Genomic DNA, 24,512 nt, shown 5'->3' on the forward strand with positions numbered 1-24,512 from the left:
ACCACAGCAGCACCAAGGTATACAAGAAGTTTCACACAAGCACCACAACAGCACGACTATCATGTGAGCGAGGGCGTAGCCATGGGTATTGCTTTCGCGATTTCCCGGCTTAACCAAGTTGAGCCACAGCCATTTTCCCCCCTTTTTTCTGTATCTTTCATTGCTGTTACCTACTGTATCTGTGCATCGAGATTCATCGGCTGCCTTCTTCCGGATGACAAATCTGAAGGCGGTATCCAATCACTGGAGGAATGGAGCGGCATGCTGAGAGAAACGCGACAACGATGCACAAAAAGCCTAAGGAGAACGACAGCAACGCCTGAAGTAGACGCCCACCTCCTCAGACTATGGGAAGCGAGACGCAGTCTCACCAAAAGATGGCGGAAGCAAAAACACAACAGGAAACTAAAACTAAAGATAGCAGAAATTACGGCAAAGGCGGAAGAATATGCGATGCAACTCGCGAAACAAAATTGGGACCAACTCAGCGACTCGCTTAGGGGAACTCTAGGCACGGCCAGAACCTGGAATCTCTTAAGAGCACTAATCGATCCGACCAAAATAAAATCAGAAAACAATAAAGCCATCTACAGGTTCATCCACTCCTTCGAGGGATCAGACATCACCCTACTGGAGAAGGCACGAGAAAAATGTTTCGGCGATCACAACCCCCCGCGATACCAAGGAACGTATCGAGGAGCCGAAAACGAGAAACTCGACCGCCCCATAACTGTGGAAGAGGTTTACGCGGCCATAAGAAACACCACCAGAAACACGGCAGCCGGAGCGGACAGAATCGACAACGCCCTAATCCGCAACCTGAGCGACGACCTCATACAAGAGCTCGTCAGCTTTCTTAACAAACATTGGGAGGCGGAGACGGTTCCCGAAGATTGGAAACACGCCGAAGTAATAATGATACCTAAACCTGGTAAAAAGCTACAAATTGAAAACCTCAGGCCCATATCACTCACGTCGTGCCTTGGCAAACTTTACGAACGGGTGGTAACTTTAAGACTGCAAAATTACATGGAAGACAACGACTGTGTACCACATACCATGTTCGGCTTCAGAGCGAAGCTCTCGACGCAGGACGTTCTCCTCCAAATACAAGAAGATGTACTGCGAAACGTGCCTCGGACGGGAGAAAATGTCATAATGGCCCTGGACATCAAAGGGGCATTCGATAACGTCAGCCACGAAGCGATCCTTACGGGCCTAGACAAGCTGGATTGCGGGCGCAGAATCCACGGCTTCGTCAAAGCCTTCCTGTCCGACAGAACTGCCACCATCGGCATAGGAGACCTTCGATCGGACAAAATTCGCACTCCAAATAAGGGAACACCCCAAGGGTCAGTTATCTCCCCCTTACTTTTCAACATAGCTATGATAGGCCTAGCTCGAAAACTAGAGAACATCGAAGGCATCAGGCATGCAATGTATGCTGACGATATAACAGTCTGGACAAACACGGGTTGTCTCGGAGAGAAGGAAGAAAGGCTACAGCAAGCGGCCTCTTGTGTAGAGCAATACCTCGCAGAAAGAGGACTCGCATGCTCGACCGAGAAATCGGAACTGCTGAGAGTCTGGAGAGGCAAGCAAAACCGGACCGTCCCAACCAACGAGGACCTAAAACTCAACGTCTACCTTGACGGGACACCTATCCCCGAAAAGACAACAATAAGAATTTTAGGCATGTGGGTTCAATCCAACCAGCGCAGTACTCACACTTTTACCCTGCTCAAAGCAACAACACTACAAGTCTCACGCATGATCACCCGCATCACCAACAGGCGACATGGCATGCGTGAAGAGGACACACTCAAACTAGTCAGAAGCCTTGTAGTTAGTAGAATCACGTACAGCCTACCCTACCAGTGCCTCAACAAAAACGAAATACAACAAGCGGATGCCCTGCTACGCAAAGCGTATAAGACAGCGCTCCGACTTCCGCGCAACACGTCAACCGAAAAACTCATGGCCCTGGGATTACATAACACCTTTGAGGAGCTACGAGAGGCGCAGCTTGAGTCGCAAAAACTCAGGCTGTTGCAGACAACGACTGGAAGAGCGCTCCTGCAGAGGCTCGGATACCGCGAGCAGATGCGAGAAATGACGAGGACGGCAACGATCCCCGACGAGCTTCGCAAGACCCTCAAGGTAGCGCCAATACCAAAAAACATGGATCCCAATCTCCATCGAGGCAGAAGAGAAGCGAGGGCCGACTTCATCGAAAGAACATACGCTCCTCAAGCCACGACCGTGTATGCAGACGCGTCTTGGAGAGGAGGAGACACCAAAATCGCTGTGGCGGCGGTGGTCGATTCGTCTTTACGCGAAATGACCAGCGCGTCTCTCCGAGGCTGCACAGCTGCAGAGTCCGAGGAAGTAGCCGTTGCTCTAGCGGTGGCGGAGGGCTATAGAACCGGGCGGTCGCTAACAATACTCACCGACTCTCAAACAGCCTGCCGAAATTACATGAATGGCAGGATAGGTCGTCACGCGCTCCGTATACTCCTCGCAGCGAGCGACAGAATTAAAAACCAGGAAGAACAAAGCGACAAGATCCCACACAAAATTGTGTGGGTACCGGGGCACACGGGGGTGGCAGGGAACCAAGAGGCCGACAGGATAGCTCGAGGATACATTACTTTCCGAGCATCCGATGAGCCCGCGGAACTCGCGCCAGCACCCAGGGATTACTCGGCCATACTACAAAACTACAGAGGCAGAAGATTGCGGTATCCCCCACCGCACAAATCTCTCAGCAGAGAGGAAGCTGTCACTTGGAGACAATTACAAACAGGCTCTTTCCCAAACCTACATATACTAAACAAAATGCACCCTACCATATACGCGGACAAATGTCCCTGGTGCGACGGAAAACCTACTCTCTATCACATCACATGGGCCTGCCAAAAGATAGACGTGGTCCCCAAAATACAAAACCCGAGTGCGGAGCAGTGGGAGACTCTGCTGTCCAGCGACCGCTGTGAAGACCAAGAAGGTCTGGTACAGCGAGCTCAACGGGCGGCAGTGGCCAGCGGAGCCCTGGACTGAGGGCAACCGACCACTGATTAGAGGCGGACGACTTCGACAGAGAAGACTCCTGGGGGTAAAATCAAGGAGAAAACGTCTCTGAAGATGCTCCCAACCCGCAGGAAAAAGGACTAGAGTAAAATAAAGTTTTTCCTTCCTTCCTTCCGGATGACGATATGTTAGTGTTGTTGATAGTTGCTTATTTTAACCTGACAGCGTTAAGCGCCCCGTGTGTCGCAGAAAAGCCGGTGTCGTCGTCGGCGGCATGGCCGTGAGCGAAAAATCCCAGAAGCATTAATAAATGAAAGGCTTTCTGGTCGTAGCTTGGATTAATCTACAAGGTTTTAAGTGACCCAGTGTATTGACTACCAGGACATCGTCGGTACGGAAATGCGGCTACCGCGTTCGCCGTGTGAGCGCAATCACACTGCTGCTTCAACCAGTTGCTTTCGCACACACTCGCGCCACTGCGCCATGTACAGCACGCGTGAGTGCCCCGGCCATGTTTTGATTTCTACTTCCACTGCTCATCTGCATCCTTGTGACCGAAGGCTAGCACTCTTCGCTCGCGTGTGATGCCTCACAACCCGCACATCTCTTACTGGGGGGTTAAGGTTAAAAAAAAATGGCTGAGGCTTAACTTGGTTAAGCCTGGAGAATGCGAAGCATCATCGTGTCGCGTAATTTGGAGGCGCACAACCACAGCGACGGCGCGAGGTGGGCCCCCGTTTCTCCACTGTCGTGACGTCATCGTGTCACGTGGTGTGACGTCATGTATCACGTGATTTGGAGGCGCTCAACCACAGCGACGGCGCGAGGTGGGCCCCCGTTTCTCCACTGTCGTGACGTCATCGTGTCACGTGGTGTGACGTCATGCATCACGTGATTTGGAGGCGCACAACCACAGCGACGGCGCGAGGTGGGCCCCCGTTTCTCTACTGTCGTGTCGTCATCGTGTCACGTGGTGTGACGTCATGTATCACGTGATTTGGAGGCGCATAACCACGGTGAAGGGCTGAAGTGGTAGCTAAAGTAGTATGCTTCGCATAAAACAACAACAATTGACATGACGATCACCACGTGTCACTGTGATATTCAGCGACAGCTGTTAATGCGATATGTTGTGGTTGAGAATATGAGTACGACCTCTTATATGTGTAGTTCTATGGCGCTCTTTTCAGTATCCCACGCAGAGTCGTTTACGCACCATGGTATACAGCTCGTACGGTCGAAAAGCCGTCGGCGTCGTAGTTAGTAGTTGTCGGCACCGCGCGTCGGAAAAAGAAGTCTATCATGCCAACCGTTTGCCGCAGAATGTTCCAGCCGGGTCTCCCCTGTCACCCTCTCTCTCCTCCACTCCACCAAACTTCAACTCCGCCCGATCCAATTGATCTGGGTCCCTGCGCACTCAACGCATCCAGGGAACGAGGCGGCCCACAATTATGCCCGAGGATTCGTCGACCGGGATGTGGTGTCGCCCGTCCTACGGACGGCGAGAGATCGTATGGTTACATTTAATGACATAACCATGCACTACCGCTTAGGTAGACTTCTATATCCCCCCGCACATAGTTCTCTCACCAAACCCGAAGAAGTTGCGTGTAGGCAACTCCAAACGAACACTTTCCCCAACCCCGCGATATATGCCCGCATATACCCTGGGGTCTACTCCCCTTCCTGTCAACTGTGTGGCCAACATGCCACTCTATCCCACATACTCTGGGCTTGCCCTCGGGAGTCCCCCCCTCGAGGCTTGCAGCTCTCGAATCCAGACCAGTGGGAGGCCGCATTGCTCAGTTCCGACTCGGACACACAGATCCGGGTTGTGACAAGAGCCCTAGAAGTCGCCGAACGCCACGGGCTCATGGCCACTTGATGGGGCTGTAACCCCACACCGTCAGATACATTTGTCGACGAAAATAAAGTTTATCCTCCTCCTCCTCCTCCAGATGGTGTAATACTATTCAGAGAGCTTGCAGCAGGAATGCAAACGGGCGACCTATAATCGGGACTGCGGGTGTCCACCGAGATGTGTGAGACAGTTACTGCAACTTCCTTTCCTCAAATACAATTTTCGTTTCCTTCATTACGGCAACTCTTTCTCTCTCTCTCCCTCTCTCTCTCTCGGAAGCTCATATAGAAGCTCCCTCACCAGACGTCTGGGAAGAAGTGCTGCGCAGCTCGGACCCCGCCGTCCAGGCAGGAGCCGTCGAGCGCGCCGAAGAGGTCGCCGCCCTGAACACGATGAAATCAGAGTATTGGGATTCTACATACAAAAGAACCGCAAGATTGACACCACGCTGAAGAAACTCCGCAAGGTGGGAGATCAGGTGGGCCGTATGGTCCGCCGGGTATCAAACAAACGAGGGGGGTTGCGATGCAAAGACGCCCTGCGGCTGGCCAATGCATTCGTAACCAGTCGAATCCTGTATTCGGCACCGTGCCTCCACCTGCGCAAATGCGATGACAACGCTTTCGAAGTGATTCTCCGAAAAATCTATAAGAGAGCTCTCGACCTCCCAATTGCAACATCCATCCAACGTCTCCTCGGCCTGGGGATGACGAACACCTATGGGGAGCTGCGCGAGGCTCATCTCAGCAATCAATACTTGCGGTTAAGCAAAACACGTGCGGGTAGCCGCCTACTGACCCGCCTCCACATCAATTACACAACCGAAGAGGAGAAGCGGGTATCCATGCCCGAGGCCTGGCGCTTCGCACTAAAGGTTCGCCCCCTCCCCAATAACATGACAAAAGATGCCCATGATGGCCGCCGCCTCGCGCGAGCGGAGGCCATTTCCAAGCAGTATGGTGCTCGACCAGGGGTATTTTACACGGACGCGGCAGGTCCACACCATGGGGGTTGGTACACGGCTGCCGTTGTCCACCAAAACAACCCACTTCAGGGCCTCAGCTTCCGTGCCCCCACCATTACATTCGCGCAGGAAGTTGCTATCGCACTTGCAGCTGCGGATCCAGCGTCCCAAGTCATCATCACCGACTCAAGAGAAGCTTGCCGCAATTTTGAACGGGGCCAAATTCCAGATCGGGCTTTCCAAATTTTACACAGATGTGAGTACCGGGATTTCCCAACCCGGCGCACCATCATCTGGGCCCCAGCACATGCGGGGATAGAGGGAAATAAGGTAGCGGACACTACCGCCCGCGCGCTTAACCACCGGGCATCGCCTCTTTCGCCGCCTGATCCGGCTACTGATTTTAATCCGGCTATTACTTTTCGGGAGATCTCTCTCCTGTATCAAAACGCTCACGGCCGATACCCACCCCCTGTAAAGGCCTCAATAATGCAGATGGCTACTTCGCCTTTACACCAACACGGTACTGTGCCCGGCAGTGCTCAAACATTTCAATTCGGCTTTTTCGGGCGAGTGTCCACACTGTGGGGAAGTGTTTGCGGACACGTATCACATGGTGTGGGCATGCCCTGCCAATCCTGCTTTCCCACCCCACCCCCACCCGAGAGGACTGGGAGGTTGCCCTGCTCGGCTGCTCAACTCTCCAGGTCCAACGAGCCCTGGTGACAAGAGCCCGGGCCGCCGCGGAGGCCACAGGGGTCCCGGACTAGGGATCCCTCCTAGTGATTGTGAGGGCCGGGCCCTTCAGGCACGGTCCAAGCAATACCTCTCTTGTATATAGTATAAATAAATGTTTTAGACCACCACCACCACCAGCTATCAGCTAACGGCCACTTGGCCCTTCTGCTAAGCATCCAGGAACCCTTCTTTCCCAGCAATAAAGTTTTCTCTCTCTCTCTCCCTCACACCACCCATCTCCTTTTCCTTACGGCGGGGTTCGTGTGTCCACCGAGATCTGAGCCATTCCTCTCCTCAAAAATGCGTTGCGTTCAAAGCTGTTTCCAAGGCGTCGCGCTGAACGTGCGATGGCGTTCCGTGGATACCCTGGCAGCGCTGCAAAACGCTGTCGCGTTCCACTCCTTAAGGCGAAGCTTAAGCGTCTTCCAACTTTTGAAAGCCTGCTGCAAACGACATGATGTTTCTTTGACGGAGGTCGGGCCCTGGCCGAAACGTTGGAAAATAAAGCGCTTTTCGCTCGTGCCCTCTGCCTTTACCTACCTTTACCGGATCCAACGTTTTCGTCTTCTCACTTTGGATATATAATATATATATATATTGTTACGAAGAAGAAGAGGGCAGTGGCGCGGGACGGAGCACTCGCGCTAGGCCCACAGCCAGTTCGAGGCAATGTGAGGTGTCCATGACCCTTTTGCGCTGCAGGATACCGCGGCTAAATCTTTATTTATGCCGAACGGGGCTTTCGATATCCAACCTTTGTGAGTCTTGTGGCGAAATTGAGTCTATAGAACATTTTTTCCTCTCCTGCCGGCGGCTCGCTGCTCTCCGTAGAATTTACTTGGAGATCCCCCTCGCTCGGCTTGGGCTTCCTCTATCTATTCCGATTCTCTTATCCTTCGGGGCAAGCGCCGAGGGATATGCCCTGAAACCAGTGTTCGATTCTATTCACGATTATATAATTTCATCTGGTAGATTCCTCTGCTAGAATGTGAATTCACAACTTTTCTTTCTCCGTATTTTTTGTTTTGTAGAAATTCTAGCTCTGCGTCCCAAATTTTAGATTTAATTATACTCCATTCCCTGTACACGAGTGCGTTTGTATCCGCTATGCACCCTGGCCAATCCCCCGCCGTGGGTATGTGCCATTCAGCCCGAGGTCATCATCATCATCATTACATCGTATTATCATCTGTCATCATGTCGTCCTTTTTCTAGGCTTGCCACCTCGTAACATTTGGTGTGAGGCGCGGGGTACATCGTCATCCTGGTCCCTGGAGCATCAGGTCCAGCGGTCGGTCGCCACAGCCGAAGGTCAGGGATTAAGGACTCGCCGGACAGCTTGGGCGGGGGTGCCGTCTTGCTTCGGGTCGTCGTCGGGTCATGCTGCGTCTGGTGCTGGTCGTCGTGTCTTGTGGTCGGGGCTGGGGACGGGGCGGAGGAAATCGGCTGGTCGGTTCTGGTCAGGTCGGGCTCAGGTTGAGCCGGCGGCGGAGTCCAGGTCCCCTCGGCCAACGACGAAGGCGAGCAGAAAGTGGCGATGCTCCAGGGACCAGGATGACGATGTACCCCGCACCTCACACCAAATGTTACGAGGTGGCAAGCCTAGAAAAAGGACGACATGATGACAGATGATAATACGATGTAATGGCTGTGGGCCTAGCGCGAGTGCTCCGTCCCGCGCCACTGCCCTCTTCTTCTTCGTAACATAATATATATATATATATAGTTAAGTAAAACCTTTCCCCCCTCTTTAAACCCATGTACAATACCTTCACACTCAGTCCTTATGAAGGCCAGCCTCTGGCCGAAACGTCGACCTAATAAATGTTTCGATATGAAGCGATGTTCCTCATATCGATGTTATGAAGCGATATAACTATATATATATATATATATATATATATATATATATAGTTAAGTAAAACGTAAAAAGAAGAACATCGCTTCATATCGAAACATTTATTAGGTCGACGTTTCGGCCAGAGGCTGGCCTTCATCAGGACTGAGTGTGAAGGTATTGTACATGGGTTTAAAGAGGGGGGGAAAGGCAAGAAAGAGGGGAAAGATAAAAAAGAAAAAAAAGCGGGGGAGGATGGGGGTTGAAAGCAGTTAAAAGTGTTAGACGAATATAATGGGAAAAAGCCGCGGTGGCCAGGTTTGGACAGCAATGTTCCCTTGTGGCCGGACCAGGTGGGAAAAGAACGGGTGGCGAGGTTAGGGCAGTAACATTCCGTCCTGGCCCGGTCAGGTGGAAAGGAGGAAGAAAAGGCGAAAGCCTGCACGTGCAGGCACGTAATTTGGCATGACCTGAGGCGACGCAGGCAGGTGGCTTTCTTATGCGTATGGAGGCTGTTGCTTCGAGGAAGTAAGGTGAATGGTAAGGTGAATGGTGTTATTATAATTCTTGTTTATAGACCCCCGTCTGGTAAAGTTGAACGCTTTTTTTCCTACCTTGGCAGTGTACTTCACTCGTTTACAGGACATAGCCAATCTGTTGTCGTGTTGGGTGATTTTAACATAGATATATTGACTGAGAATACAGTTTCTAAGAGTTTTATTGGTATGATGTCTTCCTACAGCTGTGCAAATGTTATAAACCTGCCTACAAGAATTACAAGTACCAGAACTGCTCTCGATCTATGTTTCACTGATTTCTTACCAAATGATGTCCACTCGGGTGTGATGGCCTGCGATGTTAGCGACCATCTTCCATTTCTTGTCTTTTTGCCCCATTTGAGGAAAACTTTTTCTAATAGCGCAGCTAACACTTTCTATCGAAAAGTTAATGACGAAACTATAAATTGCTTTCGACGCATGATTTCAGAGGTGGACTGGTCACTCGTTTTTAATGAAGAAGATCCTAGTCGCTGTTACGATGTCTTTGAAAAAAAATTTCAAGATGCCTATTATGAAGCATTTCCTCTAGTCCGCCGCTCTAGGTACAAAAAGTCTTAAGAAACCGTGGGTTACGAAAGAGCTGTACAAAAGAATAAGGCAAAAACACAATCTCTTTGCTGATTTTTTGAAGCACAAGGACATCAATATACTAAACTTGAATAAAGCTGTAAGGAATAAGCTCAACACTGATCCAAAAACCGCAAAACAGGAATATTACGCAAAAGCGTTCGCTAATAAACTTGCCCCTAATCAGATATGGAGGTCATACAACAATTTAGTATCAAAACGAACCGAGCCAACTCCAGTAGAGATTGTGGTAGATGGCGTTCCACTTAGAGGTCGTCCCTTATCAGACATGTTTAACGAACACTTCCTGACGGTTGGTGAAAATCAGTCTGCGCAAACAACATGCACAGATCCAATGTCATATCTTAAACGTATACCAAGGCCTTCGATATTTCTTTCCCCAACAACTACAGTCGAAATCTCTTCGTATATAATGCGTCTAAAAAATAACTGTTCCGTTGGAGCTGATAACATCAAGGGTGAGGTAGTGAAAGCCGTATCTGATATTATCGCACCTTTGTTGTCTCATATATGCAACCAAATGCTCGAAGAAGGCAGGTTTCCAGATAAATTAAAGAGCAAGAGTTTGTGTGATACATAAGACAGGAAGCTATAATGATCCTAACAATTATCGCCCAATATCCGTTTTGCCGGTCTTCTCAAAAATTGCTGAACAAGTCATCAATACCCGCCTTACTTCGTACTTCATTAAGACCGGAGCTATTGCGAAAGAACAATATGGCTTTCAGAAAGGGAAATCTACGGAAAAAGCTTTACTTCACATAAAGGATAAAATAATTAACAATATAGAAAACACAATTTTTACACTTGGGCTATTCTTAGACTTTAGAAAAGCCTTCGACTCGGTCTGTCACAAAATTTTACTGCGCAAATTACAATTCTATGGGATACGAGATTCCGCACTTAATCTTATTCAGAGCTACTTATCATCCAGAGTACAATTCACAATGATTAACGCCATACCTTCAAGCCACGGCCTTATACGCACTGGTGTGCCACAGGGCTCAATACTGGGTCCTATTCTATTCCTAGTTCACATAAATGACATTGTTAATATTCTTCCTTCCTCCGAAACAGTTTTATACGCTGACGACACAAATATTTTCTTTCATGACGCGAGTTTACAAGCAATAGAATGTAGAGCAAATCTCTGGTTAGAAAACCTTACATTATGGTTGAGGGCCAACAGGTTAGAACTAAACATCACGAAGACGAAGTATGTAATATTCAGAGCTAAAAATAAAGTCATAGATGATGAGCCAATCATATTATACAATTCAAATGTTTTACAACGAGTACAGTCAATAAAATTCCTTGGAGTTATATTTAATGAACACCTGCTGTGGACTGACCATATTAATCAAGTAAGAAAAAAAATTTCGTGATCAGTGGGCCTTCTAAATAAATTTAGACTTCTATTGTCAGTATGGCTCAAAAAGCAACTTTATTTCAGTTTAATTCATTCACATCTTCACTATTGTTTACTGATATGGGGAGACTCAACACAGACTAATTTAAATGCTTTGTTTTTACTACAGAAAAAGGCCATACGAGCAATTGCTAATCTAGGCTACTTGGATAGCACTAACTTCTGGTGAAACAGCTTGGGGTTACTGACAATTTTTCAATTAAGAACTCTTCGGCTAGGACTTGAAACATGTAACAGATTTCATCATGAAACTAATTTTTTTGCAACACCAGAACTACCACAAAACCCATATCCCCTTCGACACATGACAATAAGAGCACCAAAATCAAGAACAAATTACGGATTCCAAACGATTAGATATCAGATGACTACCTTTTTGAATGAAAACAGAAATTTTCGTGAGCTCCTTCATCAATGCAGAACCCAAAAAATATACAAGAGAAAAGTGATTGCACTGTTGACTACATGACTAACCGGTACATCCTGTGACATATTGTAAATTGATAACAGTTAACATGATTGTATATATTTTTTTTCCTTTTTATAATTCCCTGTAACCCAACAGCATGCATCTTAACAACTATGAAGATATCTTAACATTGTTGTACAGTTTTTCCTGTGTTTTTTTTTTCTTTTAACATGCCAGCAAGTGTAATGGCGACCGCTACATTTATTGTATTCGTTTATTTTGCGTATTTGCCGAATGCAGTTTGCTTACCCCCAGGGAGGAAGGCCCTCGTCAGGCACCACGCCTTTTGACCTCCTTCCTGAAGTGTATGAGACACACTTCAAATAAATACTTTTCAAACTTCAAAACTTCAAATACCATTTTCTTATGCATAGGGAGGCTGTTGCTTCGAGGAAGTAAGGTGCATGGTATTTGTTAGGCGTGGGTGTGTAATGCGAAGGTAAGATAGCCGATCGTCGTTAGGGTGACGGACTGGAATCCCCGCGCGACAAGCGCCGCTCTTTGAGTGTGCAAAAAGGTGATCTGACGAGAGGGAAAATGCTCGAAGTTGCTGAAATCCAAATTTTGACGACAAATAACTGAGCTTCTACATTACACACAAAAAAAATTCCCGCGAGATGATATTTGTGAAGCGGAGTCCTTTACCATCCAAGGAATACCGCACCTTTTTGAGAGCCCCTTTAAGAGGTCCTTTAAGAGAGTGCGAATATCGGCAACTCCACGCTGTTATCACCGGGAGCTAAGCGTGGAAACACACCACTCAAGCCAAACCACCCCGGAACGGAGAGAACTGTGACGATGGCACACTGAAGACAGTGAACGGCAAAACACACGTTGAGTTCACTTGGTGGGTTAAATTTTTTAAGGAGAAAGCTTTAATGCCTCATCGTTGTCGACAGAAGGTTGTCAGCACAGGTGTCACGCTTTTTCTAGTCAGACCAGAAAAATTGGCAGAGGCTCAGCTTGGTTAAGCCCGGAAATTGCGAAATCAACTTCATCCGTTTCTTCAGCCCGCCGTCGTTTCTTAGCTTGAGCGAATCGTTGCAGCCTTGCCTTGTGCATGTCGGACGACATGGCCTGGCTGAAACGCACAGCGTGGTTACGCCGAGACGACTGCGACAAGCCGGGTCGGAGCCAACATGCGTGATGTCATCACAGCGAGCGCCTCCTCGCGGCAGCGGCGCGCAGCTGCTGCTCGGCGCACCGTGGTTACGCTGGGACGACCGCGACGAGACGAGTTGAGGCTCTGTCTCTCTCTGTCTGGCGTGACGTCACAGCGGAGATCATGCTAAAGGTCAAACGTGGTTACATCGCCGGGACGATGCTGAAGGGCTCAAACTGCGAGCAGTATTGCTTTCGCAATAAAAAAAACCACCATCCGCAGCCGAGTGTGCTAATGGCCACGCTACTTCCTGCCAACGCATATGTTGTTCTCCTTGTCTAGGACGCTGGATAGTGTTTGCAGAAAGGCGTCGAATAAGACGGATGCCTCCCAAACGCCCTCCAGTGTCTCCAGGATTTAAGATTCATAAACAATTGTGTACTTAATTAACATCTTAACCACACATTAGTGACACAAGCATCAACACCGCTCAAAAGGCTTTCGCCTCACCGCACTTTAAGTCAACAGAGTGCCCACTGAATTTTTTATCTCTACCAAGAGCGATACATGGCAGATTTACTTTCGAAAAGTAATTAAATTAACTTACTAATGACTCTCCCAGAAAATTAGTCGAATTTAATTGAGTTACATTGTCAATTACTGCTCACGAAAGTAACGGCAATACACTACAATTCAGTCTGTAAAACAAAACCTGTTTTAGCGCATAGGGTAGGACTAGGGTCAGCTTATAATCGCTGACGTTGCTTTTCATCCAGCGGTCAACTTGATTATTCAATACTCTGTGCAGTCGCTTCCTGTTGATTTTGCAGATTTCTTCTTTCGCGTGGGTTATGTGGTGCAACGATTTCTTGTTCACAGTTTCATCTCTAAGTCAGCGCAATCCGGTGGTGCGGCCTGGCGCTAACCAGACAGTAAGAGCAAAACCGAAAAATTGTTGGTCCGCTCAGTTGTGCGCCACGCCGTTCAGATTTCGCAGCCTCAGTAACTCTTTCCTAAAAAAAGTATAGTAAAAGAAAAGCCAAAATTTCTCTCAAAACGCGGCTCTCGCATTCTTTTATCTTCCGGCCAAACTACGGCCCAGCTAATTTTCACTCCGCCTCTTTTTAAGGCGAAACCCGTAACGCTGGTAACGCTCATCAGCAACGAACCCCAGCATCCGGCGTCCAGGAAAAGTGGTTCGCAAAATCCCCATTGACGTCATCAGCAAAGAAAAATTTTCTTCCCAAGGTGCGAGGAATTTAACCGAGGGCTTCCTAAATTGCCCTTGCACAATTCGCGGCACAATTCCAGATCATGAATGGTAGCTTACCAATATCCCTGAAGAGAAAAGTATTCTCTTCAACAGGAGGTCGAACGAGCGGTCTCCGCTTTGCAGCCTTCCATCGTTTTCCTCCGCTGGGTCCCTGGGCATTCAGGGATTGACGGCAATGAGCTGGCTCATCAGCTCGCCCGTGACACACTTTTCCGGGCACCGTTGATCCCCTGGCCCAAGCCCTCGGAGGACGGTGGGAGACTCACCCTTCGCCGCACCATAAAAGAGGTCTACCTCGAGCTCCGCCTCGACAAACGCCTTTACCCTCCCCCTCATCCATCACTCACAGTGCCGGAGGCTCGCCTTCTTCGGCACGTTCAAATGAATGCAATCATCACCCCGTCTCGCCTCTTTCTCTATCGCTATCGATCGGACCCTTCCTGTCCCAACTGCCCCTGTATCTATGCGGACCTTGCCCATTGCCTCTTCTATTGCCCGGCTGCTCAGCAGTCGGGTTCCTACCCCCCACCTTCTTTATCCATCACCACCTGGCTCGACTGGCTTGGCGCTGAAGGGGAGGAAGAACAGCGACTTCTGGTCGCCCAGGCGGTCGATATGCTCGGCCTGTAAATTTTGGCCGAATAAACGTTTTACTACTACAACAGCTGTATCCTACCGGTACTCACCTATGGGGCAGAAACGTGGAGGCTAACAAAGAGGGTTCAGCTTAAGTTAAGAACAACGCAGCGAGCTATGGAAAGGAAAATGATAGGTGTAACGCTAAGAGATCGGAAGAGGGCGGAGTGGGTGAGGGAACAAACGCGGGTTAATGACATCCTAGTTGAAGTCAAGAGGAAGAAGTGGGCTTGGGTAGGGCATGTAATGCGAAGGCAAGATAACCGCTGGTCCTTAAGGGTAACGGAGTGGATTCCAAGAGAAAGCAAACGTAGCAGGGGACGGCAGAAAGTTAGGTGGGTGGTTGAGATTAAGAAATTTGCGGGAATATGATGGCCGCGGCTGGCGAAGGACAGGGTTAATTGGAGAGACATGGGAAAAGCCTTTGCCCTGCAGTGGGTGTAGTCAGGCTGATGATGATGATGATGATGAATTCGCGGCGAGGTGCGTTTCGGCCAAGTTTGTGCATGTCGTAGCGACGGGAGTGTCGGCGTTCGTGTTCGTGCCCTGTCGCCGAGATTTATGGCGATGGCGGCGAGCTAACAGGAGCTCGCATCCCACTCCGGATTTTGTGATCGGTATCTTATGCGCCATGGGTGCGCCACATATATCTTATGGGTGGGAACTCGATGGTTACTGTTGGAATCAAGGCTATAGCTGTTATGTGCGCCCTCGCAGAGAGGCGTTGTGTCTTCGACTTTGGAGTTCGAGGTGTTAAACATAAAATGCTTTTGCCCCCATTCTCTGCACACTAAGGCGAATATGAGCAGGAAACCGCGGCGAACCTCAGGCCGAATATGAGGGCGAACTTGTCCGAAAACCCCCGAACTTTTTCGTCAGAATGGTATACCGCAGATTCCAAACAGCGGCGGCACGAACGGAGTACGCTCTAAACATGAGTAAGCTTATTTGGGACTAAAAAATGGAGGAAGCGGTCTTCTAGCGCACTTCCTTTAGGGTTAGGGTGTGCTGCTTTTTTCAAATGGAGATTTTGATCACTACATCTACAGTCCTTTGCAAAACAAATGACGCACTGTATATTTGTGTATAGTTGTCCACACACCTGTATAGAGCGCTCGGACGGCAGCACCATGGAGTACACTTCTGTCATTTATGAGTGATCTAGGGCTAGAAACCTGGCCTTGTCTTGCATGCTCATTCCCATGGATCGTGTTTTAACTCGTCATGTCCCTGAAAGCTGTATCCGGCACAGCAGCCAGCGGCAATCGTCGTATATGCACAGCACGGGGCGCTACTCGTCGAGTCTTCTGTATAATTGTGCTGACTACTGTACTAATGCAAAGGGCCGGTATGTCGTGTCCTTCCTCAATATAGTCTACAGGCTTGGAAGACCACCTTTCTTGGTCTTTTCTTTTTTTAAGTCGCGCGAGGTGGCTTGTGTGCGTCCTAGCTACCCTTGGAGTGATTGTTTACACCGAAACTGAGGATTCCCTCTATTAGGCCCGAAAATCCCTATTCCTCGCCTTTTTTCCCTGCCTTTGTTGTGAGCTCCAGCAATTTGGGAAAAATGAGAAATTCCCTAAATCCCGAAAAAACTCCTTTTCGCCACATTTAACTACTAAAATTACCTGAAAAAGGGAAACCTCCGAAGGAACATCGCTGGATCCTTGGCGACAAAGAGCCTCCTTTTTAAAAGTTCACCAAGGAATATAAAGTCTGAGAAGAGGTAATGGCTTATGAAATTTGATGGTTTCTACTACCAATAAATTTTCGCTCACAGTTTTCTTGTGATTATGGTCTTGGGAGGTCTTAAAATGAGGTATTTATTCCGTGCACTATCATTACTATTTATTAAGGAACCGCTGTAAGTCGGAATACTCTCTCTGCGTCGCTGCCCTCCCTCGCTTAGTTCGAGGAAAAGAAATAACATTTACGATCGGTCTGCGTAGGCACAACGTACAGAGGTCTGTCGACGTGAGATCCGGCACGCATTTCCGGTCGACATTTTTTATTTGAACGAAAAAAAAGAATTGTAATGAAAGCGCACCCGGAAGAACTTATTCCAGCTTATTTTTCAAACAAAAAAGTTTGGCTTTCCGAAGCAAAAATAACATCAACTTGGGGGACAGCTCGGGTTACCTCAATACGCGAAACCTGTAGTTTGGACAGCTATAAAAAGAAACAGTTTGCACCTTCAGGAGTCCAGATATTTGTGTGTCGACACTGTACGTACAGCTTAATGGGGCTATGGGTATGATTTTGTCTTCCAGAATGGGTGTCGCGTGATAAAAAAAGGTAAACAAGACGCATTTTGAAAAACTTTTAAATTATGGAAGGGTAAATCTCTCCAGATTTTAAACCTGGAAGCCTTAAACTTTGAGATATAATTGTCGGTTCTGTTGGCAATATCCATACTTATTTTGGAGTGCCTGGCAGGATACCTTCAAGTCTGAGCATGCACTCGATTGCCACTAAGACATGTTTCAGACATGGCAGTTGCGCGAAACACACACACACAAGACAGGTTACGGGACGAGCGCAAACTTACAACTGATTTTATTCAGAATACCTTGTATTCTGAATAAAATCAGTTGTAAGTTTGCGCTCGTCCCGTAACCTGTCTTGTGTGTGTGTGTTTCGCGCAACTGCCATGTCTGAAGTATTCAACCAACTAGCCCGACAACACGTTCTACTAAGACATGTGTTGCACCAAATTTTGGAAGTTGTTTAGAAAAAAAATGACACATTCAGTTTCTTTCTAACGTTCAGGAATTATGCTTCAGAATATGCCCAGTCATGTGCTTAAAAATATATTGCACAATTTCTATATTTCTAGACTTTCAAAGTAGTGAATGTGACCCTGTTAGCGGTATTTCTGCTGCCACTACAGCGACGGGTTAGAATGATAGGGCTTTAACCTGTAACGAACTAGTAGTGAGCGAGTAGAAAAGGACTGCGAATTAATCTTGCGATGAGAGTGCTTGAATAAAATTTTCTGCTAAAAAATTAATTGTTATTTAATTATCTTTGCCCTGGCTTCACGCTCAATTGCTGCAACTCCCACGCTCTCTCTTCTACACTTAGCAGAACAAAGCTTGCCTCAAATGAGTGTGCGCCACCTGCTCCAAGCCATATAAAAATAGGTGGTAAGCTGAGATCCTCGATTCTCGTCGAGCAACCGAGATGCTGTCGACAAAACGACGGCGAAGCCTTGAACTTCGCTCTTGAACGAACGTGTTGTGTCTGGGAGAGACGCGGAGTGACTCAGAAAGTTCGCTCTTTCGCTCTTTCTCTCTCGCAGCTGGAAGGGACGAGTAGCGAAAGGGTTTGCTCTGAGAATATGAGCCTTGCTTTCATGCGAGTTCACCGGCCGCAATCAGTTGCCCGTGAGCGCCGTGAGCACAGCCGGCTACGGCTCACCAGCAGCTCACACATTTTACGCTCAGTAAAGCCCTCAAGCGGCTGTACGGTACAGTACCTTTATGTACTAGCGTGAGGTATGTCACCGGTAGCACAGAAAGCCACTTTAAAAACAGACACCGACGTTATGAGCTACCGCGCAGCCATTCCACTTCTGAAATGTGGATGTTCATTGCAGCTTGGCATGACAAAAGTGCCTGTGATGGAATCGGGGACTTGGGAAGTATCAAGCCCCGCTGCTTAGTCTCCGAGGGCACGCTACAGACGTCTTCAAGTCAGCGTCGGAAATGGTAGAAGCACTGACCAATAAGTTGCCTAAAATCACATGAATTCACGTTTCGAAAGCTGATGTCGAAGCTTTCAGAGAGGTTGAACAGAAAGGATGAGATCCCACTGAATGTGGTATCGAGACGTAGAACTTGTGGCAGTGCACACGTACCGGCACATCGCACATGCAGGTGTTTGTAAGCAGAACGGTGGATTCGGGGGAAAAAAATGCTTAACATATAAACATGAACACATCCAGCATTTCTTAGTGAAGCGCAGGAAAAACGTGGGTGATATTTTGAATGAAAAGCATTAATGACGCACAACTTCTTTCTGAAAGCACCAGAAGCTTGAATTCATTGAAATACCGTGGACAAAAAAAAAAAAAAAGAAAGCAAGTGGGCCCACTGCCTTTACGCACTCCGTGGACAGTATTGACAAGGAGAAAACAGCGTCACCAAAAGGAGTTTGTGCGTAATACATCGAGACAACAAAAATACCCGAAAAACAATTTCTTTACCAGGTGTTCTTTAAATAGCAACTTACAATTGCGCAGTAAGATTTATATAGACGAGCAGCACAACGCTACCGCGACGGATTTTGTCACCCCCACTGGAAAGAAGCCGGATAACCAAGACGAACTTTCCCTTCCAACCGAAACACACTACCGACGTTTAACTTCGCCACGCCCCTGCGAGCTAACATTGCGCTGCGAATGGAAATGCGCATGCAGCAATGTTCTGTAATGAAGACGACTTGCCCGTGCAGCACTTGGGATTGATGAACGCACGATCCAGACTGTCCTAAAGGCCATCGCCGACTGTAGCTATACGTGTTCCTCTCTTTGGCGCCTGTGCTATGCTGTTTGCTGGTAAACTCAGTTTCATTTCATTAAAGCAGGCGATTTTAGCGCTTCAAACTGGTGTTCTGTCTGATCAGGGGAGGGGGGGGGGGGGGGGTATGAGGTCTGTATGCTTTCCGGCGAGCAATTTTTGCTTAGATAGTTTCGCAAAACTGCAAAGTTTTGCAATAAGTGACTGTAGAATAAATCTTCTGTCAAAAGCTTATTTCAAAGTTCTTGTCCTTTGTGTTTGCTGTATTGCAGAATCATCACCTTGAAATTTCAATCCTTGCTGAGGTGGCAATTATTAGTGCGTCACTTATTGAAATAAAATGTTAAGGAGCTGCAAATATAAGCAGATATTTGTGCGAAAATTAATTTAATAGGGCTGAGACATCTTTAAAGCCAAAGTGAAGTTTTTCCTCACTCACTGACCACTTATAATCGTTTCAATTTGGGACCAGACCCTTCTATCCCGTCGCTCTAGTGGAAGCAGCAATTCTGCTAACACGGTCACATTCGCTACCCTGTAATTCTAGAAATATAGCGATAATACAGCATGTTTTTAAGCATGTGATAGAGCATGTCCTGAAGCATAATTTCTGCACGTTAACAAGAAGCTTCAGGAGGCCTTTCTTTTTTGTAAATAACTTGCCGAACATCCCCGGAGAAAAATTTTGAAAATTGCAAAATTTCAAGATACTCTTATTGAAATATTGATGGTAATGGTTCACTCGTCTGATATGTAGCGAAATATTTATTTTGAAGCGTTTCTATCGATGGCATCTATCAGTTAAGACTCCCATAGAAAATCAATAAGCAGTGCTTTTGACGATAGCAAAAACATTAATAGAGAAAAAATGTAAAACTGCCGTCAGGTGATCTGCGGGTATATTGATTGTCATACAATATATGAAAAAAATGCGTTCATTACCGGCGTCCCGCTCAAAAATACTTTTGTCCACAGTTGTTGGGTATGTTTTCAAAATCTGACAACGCACGTGCCTTGCTCCAAATTGAGTGCATTTTTAAACTTGAAGGAATCCTGCCAGGCACTCCAAAACAAGTGTGGATAGTGCTACCAAAACATACAATCATTCCAAGTTTCCACGTTTAAAATTTAGGGAGATATACCCTTCTATAACTTTTATAACTTTTATAACTATAACTATAAGATTTTCAAAATGTGTTGTGCTTACATTGTTTTGCTACGCGACACCCGTGCCGGGACACAAAATCATACTCATCGGCTCATTAAGCTGTACATAGAGTGTGGGCAAAAAATATATATCAGGACAGCTGGGTGCGAACAATTCATTTTAATAATGCTCCAAAGTTTAGGTTTCGCGAATTACCGGGCCATCCACCAAGTTGGCATTGTGAATTTTATTTGAAAACGGAAGATGATTTTCCGAGCGCACTTCTATTAATGGTATTTTTTTTCGTTGAAATTGTTGTTGTCTACCGGACTTGCATGTTCTATCTCTTGTGGACAGTAAGGAACGCACAAAGGAGCACGCGTGTGCGTTTATAAATTGAGGAAATCCTTATCTACCCGCTCAGTGCCGCTGTGAACCCTGATTCCATAACATGGAATCCGGTACTGTACTCCGGTAAGGTACTGTAGCACTGCACAACAGTAGAAAAAAACTTATGTCGAGGAAAAAGGCAGTACTTAACCTAGCGAAGGTTCCATATCGCTTTCAGGAGGTTGACTGGAGCTGTTTTTTTTTTTTTTTTTCATCGAGCACTCGCTGACAAAAGCGAACTCATTCGCGTATATTTCCGCGTTTTCCACGGTTCGTCCAACAAATAGATCAATTGAAGGTGTCACATCACATATCAGCTCTGGTTTTGCGTTTCACGCCTGTCTAAAGTATTGCAATGCCTTTTTATAGTATTGTTTCATTGCTGATCACGTGGCAATGGCGGAGGCCATACAGAAACAGTCTTAGGGAGTGATCTGTGCACTCACGTAGAGAAATGTGGGTTATTGGGCTAGGCGGGGACAAATGACGAAGACAGCTTACCGGACAAAGGGGTAGAAACTGACGCCGCGAGTGCTGTGGCGGCTCTTTGTTTACTTATTTAAGATACCCTCATGGTCATACAGGTATTAGAGAGGTGGTGGTTATAAAAAGAATAGAAACAAACATCTGTGAGCCTAATTATACGAAAAGATGCTAGTTATGCAATCTTAGCTAATGCATTCTTGAATAGACAGCGTGTTCGCGCTAAGTGGTTTTTGTAATTTTTAACCATTTCTTAGCGTGCTACAGAGATGGCATTTTAGTGCGTCACGATCACTTCGCTCTAAAGCATCTTTTCGCTATATGTGGTCGCAAAAAATTGAGAGGACACTTTGGCAACTAAAGTGTTGAAAGGCGAAAGCTGAGGTCACTATGCCGTGACGACTTCCTGTGGATGTGACGTCACACCGTTCCCGTGGCTATATCGACATCCGCGTTATTTCGACGCCATTTTGACATTTTTGACTATAACTAATTACCTAATTATTCTACAGTCATAAAACGTGGAATATAGGCTCATTTTTGCCTCCTCTATCTGGAGCAACCATACGTTTTCTCCTAACTTTTTTAGTTCCCGAGTTAACACGCCACCAAAGGTGTGACACCCTCTGCTAACCTACGACAGTATGCGCCATTTAAGGCGCATACTTAAAAGGCCTTAAAATCACAGACGTCGTGTCTCGATTTTCGGAGTGGGGCGAAAGCCTCCTCCTGTGGCCTCTGGTAGTCCGTTGCGCGCTTGTTGGCTAAAGTAATTTTCGCTCAGATGCGGTGGCCACGGCGCACGATAGGGGCAGGCCGTCGCGCACTGCTCACGCAGCGTCTGTCCTACGCCGCCCTTGAGTACGCGCGCTTTTCTCTCCTCGAACGCGGCCTCCTCTCTCGGTATCGTGGTCGAACAGGAACCCGACGAGCGCTTCTCCGATTCTCCGCCGCGGAGCGAAGTTCACGCCGGAGCCCGATGCGCTCTCCGAGGTGCCTGCAGAAAGAACGGCACGACGAGCCTGAGAATGTTGAGAGACCCCGAACAGATTGTGCGTGCTTGCGTGCTAGTGTGTGCGTGTCTGTGCGAACGAGTGGGCTGAGGCTGTGGTCTGATAAAGGTCGGCGAGATTGAGAGAGGTGTCCAGAGGGAGAGAGCGAAAAGTTCGTGGGAAAAAGCTGCGAGGTTGGCGTGGTTGGTTTTCGAAAGTCCTGCCTACCACTAAACAGGTATCTCAGGAAGAATGAGTGAAACAAAGAAGGTGATGCTGACAGCGGATATGAAATATACGGACCCAGACATAGGCGCTCCTCGTAGACACAAGTCCTGGCGGCTGATGTGTACCAGAGTCGCAGCGGCTCGTGACCCTTTTCCGGTACATCGTTGATCTGGCCAGCTACCAGGTTGCCTGTTGTGCTCTCGTGCCTGACGATTCGAGGTGAGCACAGCTCTTGCTCGTGACGGTGACGCGTGTGCACGGACTGTGTAGTGTTGACGCCGGTTGGCAACACTCATCGCAGTCGAGGTTGTCCGCGCGCAAGTGTAGCGGTTGCAGCCAGTGATATGCACCCACTGTGTGTATTCGCTAAAGCTGGCTTGGGACGCAAGTGATGAACAGAACGATATTGCGTGATTTATACTGTATTGACCCCAACTATTTCCTTCTGTCTTAGAATTCTCCCCGCCTTCCCTCTTCAGGGATAGAGAGAGAGAGAGAAATTTTGCTCTGCTCTCTCCTCTCTGTTTGTTCAGAGCTGTCACTGCGCAGAGATGGCGGATCGTTCTGTCCAGTTATTTGTTAACCACCAGGAACGTCGGACCGCCTTCAGAAAACTTTAGTTATTGACGAAGATAGTCTCTACATAGCGTACATAATGTACGCCTTGCTGTACAATACACCTGCATAGATTACACGTATTTCTGGCAATCTTTAAAATAACGATCTGTCAACGTTAAAAAAAATCGCTCAGTATATACACATCCACATATCGGGTTTCCCAGCTTAATGTAACTATGCAAGTCTCCAAGACGGGCTTTCCTAGGCAAGTGAAACGAACCAAGTGTTGTTGAGAGCAGAGTGATAGCTTAGCGTACAGTATTTATTTCGTTTTGTGGAGTTAATTACTAAGGTCTAAGTTAATTTTGATAGCATGTCCATGGAATCGATCGATGTCGGTGATCGACCAGATCGATGGTGTTGATCTTGAGGTCTTCTAATGGTTCGGTGATCTGGCGACACGTTGCAGAACAGACTGGAAAACTTCTTCGGGACTATGTAGTTTATTGCACGAGCGCTCACCAGCGACTTCCCCCCGATCTCTCCCAGACCTCGCCCGGTCTCCCCTCCGGTGCCGGTCGGTCTCTCCGGACTCTCTCTAGCTAGTCGCCCCTCGATCTCCGATCTCTCCCTTTTTCGTGTCAAAAACCTCCCCTTAAATCCCCTTGCCCAGCGTTCTGGGGACCATTTTTGTAACCAATAGGAAATGCGCTTGTCAGAGCCAATCGGGAGAATTTCGTTCAAACTGAAGGAGCCAATAGCACGCCAGTGCTCACGGGGTTGTTGTTTATGCGAGCACCGCGCGAATTCCACGAAGACGTTACGCATTTCCCCTTGGTTACAGCACCGACACACACCAACGCACAAAAACGCCAGCGGCGGCACAGGGGAGGCAAACACTCAGCCCGAACCCCGCGCGCTGCCCCGGCCGCGCTCTCCCCCTTCGCTGCTCGTCTTTGGGGCGTCCCGTGACCCGTCCGTCACGCGTCCCGCCGTTAAAAGCAATAAGTTTACACGTGACCCCCCCTCGAAGCTCCAGGGGTCCGCGCATCGGCCGCGTCTTGCGGCCCGAACGCGCCCTTGCAAGGCCGGGCCTCCTCACTGTCGTTGCCGCCATCTGCCGCGTTTGTCTCGAAACAAACATATTCTGGCGGCTCCAGTATGGCGGCTGCTCGAGAAGCCTGGACAAGAAGCTAATACACATAAAATCAAGGGGGCCAGGCTACCGGCTTCGGGGTGCGTGCGCGATGGGTCCCTGAGCCGCAAGCCGGCAACTCAACTGTCTAATTAGCGAACTTTTCAAATATTGGCTTCGGGGGAGGGGGAGCGTCAAATGGAAAACCGTAAACCGTGTTGAAAAAAGAGCACACTCAAATCTTCACAACAACGCACCAATCATGCAGATCTTTCTACCGGAGAAAAGCGCTCCGAAAGAAAGCGGATTTTGGTCTGTGAGCCTCGTCTTGGGGTCCTGAAGTTATGGCTCAAGTAGCCACGTGGTAGCTTTTGCAATTTGCTGACTTTCTTTTAAGGCTCTTAAGGAAAGCCACGTAAAGGGTACTTTGGCGAAAACATTTCAGCGGGCTGTTTTCAAGGTGACTACACCTTCCGTGTTTACATTTTTTTTTTTCCTGACACCAATGTTTATCACCCTTGCTACTTAGTCTTTAATACTTAAGTTTACAGAACGAAAAAAAAAATGCTACT

At 47.8% G+C, this 24,512-nt stretch overlaps 1 protein-coding gene across 2 annotated transcripts in view; it reads left to right on the top strand.

Annotated features, from left to right (window-relative positions):
* The window catches only part of LOC149344317 (uncharacterized), an 83,657-nt gene that overhangs the window by 10,390 nt on the left and 48,755 nt on the right, over positions 1-24,512 (top strand). Inside the window, exon 1 of one of the 2 annotated variants that reach the window (XM_089542597.1) lies at positions 22,385-22,466. The exons of the other annotated variant lie outside the window; for it this stretch is intronic. The gene's annotated coding sequence lies outside the window, so the exon portion shown is untranslated. Of the gene's footprint in view, positions 1-22,384; positions 22,467-24,512 lie in introns of those variants that run through there. 2 annotated transcript variants of the gene reach the window in all.

Source organism: Amblyomma mixtum, chromosome 5, assembly GCF_055824585.1.
Source record: "Amblyomma mixtum isolate Tamu chromosome 5, ASM5582458v1, whole genome shotgun sequence".
Taxonomy (NCBI): Eukaryota; Metazoa; Arthropoda; class Arachnida; order Ixodida; family Ixodidae; genus Amblyomma; species Amblyomma mixtum.